Source organism: Panicum virgatum, chromosome 2N (genome assembly GCF_016808335.1).
Source record: "Panicum virgatum strain AP13 chromosome 2N, P.virgatum_v5, whole genome shotgun sequence".
Classification (NCBI taxonomy): Eukaryota; Viridiplantae; Streptophyta; class Magnoliopsida; order Poales; family Poaceae; genus Panicum; species Panicum virgatum.
The window spans coordinates 32,511,376-32,517,654 of NC_053146.1; the positions used below are offsets into that span (position 1 = coordinate 32,511,376).

At 42.3% G+C, this 6,279-nt stretch overlaps 1 long non-coding RNA gene across 1 annotated transcript; it reads left to right on the forward strand.

Annotated features, from left to right (window-relative positions):
* Positions 1–4,117: 4,117 nt before the first annotated feature.
* LOC120660214 lies at positions 4,118–6,279 on the forward strand. Its single transcript, XR_005669434.1, has 3 exons — positions 4,118–4,461; positions 5,534–5,643; positions 6,030–6,279. It is a non-coding gene; the product is annotated as an uncharacterized LOC120660214 (long non-coding RNA).

The following is a 6,279-nucleotide window of genomic DNA, read 5'->3' on the forward strand; positions in this document are numbered from 1 at the left end:
GCCTCAGGCAACAGAGCAGGGGAGTCATGGTAGGGCTCGAACACCGACTGAGGAATCAAAAAGCCTGCATCAATGACAAGGTCAACAGTGGGGAAGGAGAACAAGAGGATGAAGGAGGAGTCTCACTAGATCCAAGAAACCCGCTTCGGGGGCATCAGTGGGTGCCCTTGATCGGGTCCTCTGCATCGCGCTTCGCCGACGCATCTCAGAGGCGCTGCTAGATCTTACAGTCGGCCAGCTCCTCCGTGGAGAGGGTTGTCCCCTCTAGCTCTGCGTTGGTCGTCATCTCGTACATGGGCAGTCTCTGTGCCATCAGTGAGGCCAGTCTGCGCTTGTGATAGGCGCAGATGCTGCCATCACCGGTGATGCCCATCCCCCTCAGTTGAATGACGGCAGCGAGCAGGGAGGCAAGCCGTCTTTTCTCCTTCTTGCTGAGGCCATGATACCAGAAGCCCAGCCACTCCTCGACAACCCGAACAGTGAAGACGGGAAGAGGAGCCTCGCTGTTGTTCTTAACATAGAACCACTGCTAGCGCCAACCCTTGTGGGATGTGGCGACATCCACCACGACGTACTTGATGGCGCGGTCCCTCCGGAGGTGGATGCTGGCACAGCCCATTGGGGGGTCTTCACAAAGACGGTGAACAAGTACCGCTTGAGCTCAAAGTGGGGATCGACCCCTAGGAAATCCTCACACATCGTGATGAAGATCGTGATCTGCTGGATCCCATTGAGGGTCAAATGCTGTAGGTCGATCTTGTAATAGTTTACACTAGTAGAAATGTGTTAATCTATGATGATTACCTCGTGACGTTTATAAATTTTGTCATGAAACATGGGGCATCAATGATGAAATTTTAGGGTGGTCATAGATCATTAGTGCCGGAGCCCAACTACTAAAAATTTATGACAAACAGAAAATGAGCGTCACAAAACAACAATGAATTTCGTCACAAATTGTATGCGCCATTTAGGTCGTGAATTTGTGACGCTAAGCTTGACAATTATAATGAATGATAATTCGCACATGACATATTTGCATGGATGATGGTTGTATTTCATCATAAGTATGTTGGAGTACATATTGTGGGCCCCACCAGAGCCATGTAGAGGTATTTTGGGATTTTCTATTTTTTAAAACAACTAATTAAGACACCTTTGTGATGTAGGATCCAGAACCACCGCCATGTAGGACCCAAAACTTCGCCACGTGGCATTGTGAGCCCCACAGCCTTATGCACCTTGTGGGACCCAGCGGAAGCAAAGCTTAACAAAAAGCTAATTAAGAGTCTCAGCAAAAAGACTAGAGATAATCAAGCTCGATTATATAATAAGCATGCAAGCAAGGATTAGCAAGGATAAGAGCTAATTATCAAGAGCTAAATAAGCATGCAAAAGCTAATAAAGATTAGCAAAAATAAGATCCAAAAACTAGCTAAGCATGCTAACACAAGTGGATCAATTAATTTAACAAGATCATTAGTTAACTAGTTCTGACAATTAACTTAAGCAAAGCATTGATAAATGTTAGAAGGGCAAGTAAATAACAAACTAAAACGGCTCACTGCTATTTGCTCCCTGATCACGAGCCCACGAGGCCTTGCGTGCACTTGATGGGCTGCGAGCCCTTGCCCTTGCACGCCGGCCTGCTCAGCTAGCTGGCCTGGCTTGCTCGCTGGCTCGTTTTGCTGCCTGGTGAGCTGCGCCCGCGTCCAGCCTGCTGCCGGTGCTGGGCCGGCTCCTGGCTCCCCCTCATGGGCCGCCTCCTGGGCCGCGTGCGCTGCGACGCACCTGGCTGAGCGTGCGCTCGAGCCTGGCTGCCGTCGTCGCCGGCTTGCTGCTCGCCGCGCCTCTGCGCACGGCCGATGTAGGCTCGCACGCACACCGCTACTCGCAGCACCGCGCCTGCCTCGCAGCAAGTGCTGCTACGCGCGCTCATGCCACGAGCACTCCCCCGCACGAGGAAAACCCTGCACAGTCAAAGAACAGAGAAGAGAACGGAAAACTGGGCAACACAAAAACCGAAACTTTGGATCCAATAAGCTCCCTCAAAACTTAACGAGTCCAAACAAAATTTCAGCCATAGATGCACCACCAAAATACCTAATAGATCCAAGAAGAGGATTGCAAAAGGATCAAGAATCCATCACGAATCGGAAGAAAAACTGAAATTCCTCTCCAGAACTCGATTTGGGAAAAACTTCAAAATCCGAGCCTATTAGCGAGAGATTTGAAAGGGGATTGAATCAATGATGTTCACAAGTAACCTAGCAACAAATCCCCTCAAGAAATCTGACTCGAATTGTGGCAAAAAGTGACAAACGAAAAATCATCCGAAATTCACCCAAAAATAGTTAAAAAGGAAAAATAACTATCTTAATTAGTTATTTAAAAAATAGAAAAACAACTTTTTTTGCATAACAACTGTCAATGTAAATCCACAAAAGCTAATAAGATGATGAAGATAAGTCTATGTCCAAATTTCAAGTGCATATGATTAAGAAGAGATTCTAACATGTGTAAACTTCAAAGAAAGACTTAAGTTGTATGAAATAATATAATAGATCTATCCATTTATGAACAATGTATACTTGGATTATTATAAAATCTTATGAAATTTTTATGTAAAGTTTATGTCCAAGTTTGAGGTGAGTATGAGGAATCAAATACTTTTGGGTATACAAACTTGGAAGTCCAACTTGGAGTTATATGGAACAACGCAATACATATATCCACTTTGTGAACATGTATACTCAACTTTTTCTGAAAACATATGAAACTTTTTTATGAAGCTTATATATATGTAAATAATGATTCCATGCCAAGTTATACAATTTTTTGACAATATTTAGGTATTATTACCCTTTTTTTGTTGTATGGTTGCACATAGAAGTCCGAAGTGTCCCTACAAGACAATTGAAAGTTTCATTCATCTCCGGTGCATGGGCTACAATAGAACATAGGTCTCTAAATATGTTTTTTTGTGTAATTTTTTGAATCTTATTGGAGGTACGCATAGTGGAAGTTCGATTTTCTTTCCCTAAACAAGTAGAAATTCAATTAAATGATAGAAAATACCAAATCTTTTTGAAAATTCTTGAAAATCATAGATGACAGCTCATATGATGTCTATTACATGTGAAAAATCTCTTGGGGGGTCTATAAGTCAATAAATTTGCATGTTACTTTACAAGGTTGACTACAACAAATGTGGGCTTCTGTGACGAAAATCTCGTGACATCGGACGTATTCGTGGTTAAGGTACTGCTTTTATGACATTATTTATTGAGAACTATGGTTTAGCGACAAATAGATTGTTTTCGTTGTTAAAACCAACTAGAAATCGTCATAATCGAGTACAACTCTAAATTGTAACGAATCTTGTTTCGTCATAAAGATTAAGCAATAAGTGTCACAAAATTTATGACAAAATAACAATATTGGTTCGTCATAAAAGTATTTTCAAAGAAATAGATATGGATCCCACATATCTTTTATTTAGTCAAAATATTGCGCAATAAGTGTCACAAAATTTATGACAAAATAACAATATTGGTTCGTCATAAAAGTATTTTCAAAGAAATAGATATGGATCCCACATATCTTTTATTTAGTCAAAATATTGCTTATTCACGTCCTTATCTTAATCCATATTGTGCTAAGTCAAAAAAATAGGACTCGTAGGCAATAAGTCTCGAGCTGGGGACCTTTTGCTAAAAAAGGTGGAAGTGAAACCGCTAGGCTATCTATCATTTGCTGAAATGGAAGATAATTATTTTATTTGTACATTAATAGTTTTATATGATTAGTGAATCACGAGAGCCATTCCTATTTTTCCCATCTTCGTTGTGCCCCGAGACCGTGCGCAGCGCAGTTCCCAGCAAGGGCGGGCAGCATCCGCCTGTGAAAAAAAATCAACACAGTAAATTAAAAAAAAAGTGCAGCGATGGAGTTGAAATCAAGTCTACAGAGTACAGAAACAAATCATGCACGCCTAACCAGTGTGCTGCTTATTTGCTTGTGAACTGCACAGAAACCTTTTTTTTTTTTACAAAACAACACTAACTCCTTTGTGGGCCTCGCCGGACCAAACCCGAACGGCCCAAACTGCTCTCCCCAACCCTAACTCACACCCCCCACCCGGCCTCCCTCCCCTCTCTGGTTCTCCCCAAATCTTCCCCACGCCACCTCTCTCTCCCCACGGTCGGCGGCCTGCAGGCACAAGCGGACAGCCGCCCTCCGCCTCCCCAGCTTGGAGCGAATCCGCTGGAGGCTCCCCTTCCTCGAGCTGCAGCGATCGGACGCCGGCCGACAGCTTCTTTCGCTCGCGCCGGGCGAAGCGGCCTGTCGGAGCTGCTCGGCCGGATCCGGGAGATGCCGGCCTGGCGGCGCCCCTCCTCCACGGCGATGCAGCGGCGGCACCCCACCTTGAATCCGATGAGGTACTCCAACGACGACGAGGTCAGGAGCGCGACTCCTCCAATCCCAAGGCCCAAACCCTACTAGTTCTCATTTTTCTCCTCTCCTTTCCTGTTCAAACAAAGGCGGCGGCCCTCTATTTTGGTTATCTGCCGCATGTTCTTGTGTCTCTTCCTTGCATTTTCCTGCTCCTGTGTGATGTGTGGATGATTGGTTTACAATATCATGCTCCTGTGTGATGTGTGGATGATTGGTTTACAATAAGTGCTTGGCATGGCTGTGGACCTGTGTTCCTGCTCCTGTGATGTGTGGATGATTGGTTTACAATAAGTGCTTGGCATGGCTGTGGACCTGTGGTGTCTCGAGAAGTATATAGATGGCCACTGCATAGCATCTCTCACGCGTGAAATGAACAGGCAGTTCTAACCTGTATGTTTTGACAAGAAAACTGAACCGTTTCCCTACCTGACTGAAATTTGGATTCTCTCGGAAGAAAAGATGATAGGGCTGCTGTTCTAGTAAATGTAATATTGTCTCTCTAGTGCGCAGAATAAAATCTGGAGTCCGAAACAATGTATCATTCTTTCACTGTTCAGTTGATTTCACTGATGATTAGTTGAATTTGCTGCTTGATGATCAGTTATCCTTGCATTAGTCCCACATGTTTATCTATGCATGTTAAATCATTACTTGATTCTACATGTTACCATTGGCCTAATAAGCTTTCATTCGTTTGCCTTGCTTCTGCTGCTTGAACTGAAACATCCATGCTCATGGTTAATTTCTTCTATGAATGTACAAAGGAGTCACTGACTCGATATGAAAGACAAAGGGCTCAAACTAAGATGAGGAACGATAAATTCTGCCGAGCCTTGGTGTAACCACATTGGCTTCAATTCGTAACAGCTCTTTGTATTTCCGTTAAACAAGAGTCTAGTACATCTCAGAAGAGCAGCTTTGTTGTATTGATTTTGCATTGAATTACGTCTCATATTCCAAGCACTATATATGAATGTCTGTAGTATTGAACCATCAGCACCTTCATTGTATTTTCTTTTAGCTTGGCATGTTCCCATGCATGGTCTCATATTTGCAATAATGTTCCTTTTAACAGATCAGGGCCCATGTGGAGTTACTTCAACACCTAGGGCCTCACTTTTGTTGTGGACAGTAGTGTCAGAGTCCTCCTGAGGTTAGGGATGTTTTCAACCAATGTGAAACAAGGTATTATGAAAGTGCAGTACTGTTTTTTTTCTTGTAATTATAGATGATAGTTCCATATTCTTTGGTCAAACAGACTAGTTTTTTTCTTGTAATTTTTAATATTTTGGACTCGAATTAGTTCACAATCTCATTTTTTTCCTTAAACTTTCCAGCAATGTTGTTTTATACTGAAAGAAATTCCACCTAATCTTCCCATTGATTATATTTGAAATACTAAATTATGTGTTGTTCAAGTAGTATTAATTAAAGGACTTCAGTTTTCACAATTGTATGCATTGATTAGTTTGTATTAATTAATTTTTGCAATCTATCTATTGATTGTTCACATTATAATTGTCCTAAGTAGCAAGATGGCCCTCCTTATGTTCTTCTGATGACTGCAATAGGAACAAATCTTCCTAATACTACAAAGAGTTTGAGGTGGAGAAGCATGCAGGAGCAGATCATCTAGACAAACTTTTGTTTAGTAGGATGAGTTGGATACTTGTAATATGTGTGTTTGCTAACTTGTGGTTGTGACACAGTATTTGTAATTGTGATATTGTATGTTGCTACTTGAGATTTTGTTTAGTATGTGAAAATTGAGCATTAAGGCCTAAATGGAGTGGGCTTTGAAAAAATATTGGGTTTTGTTAA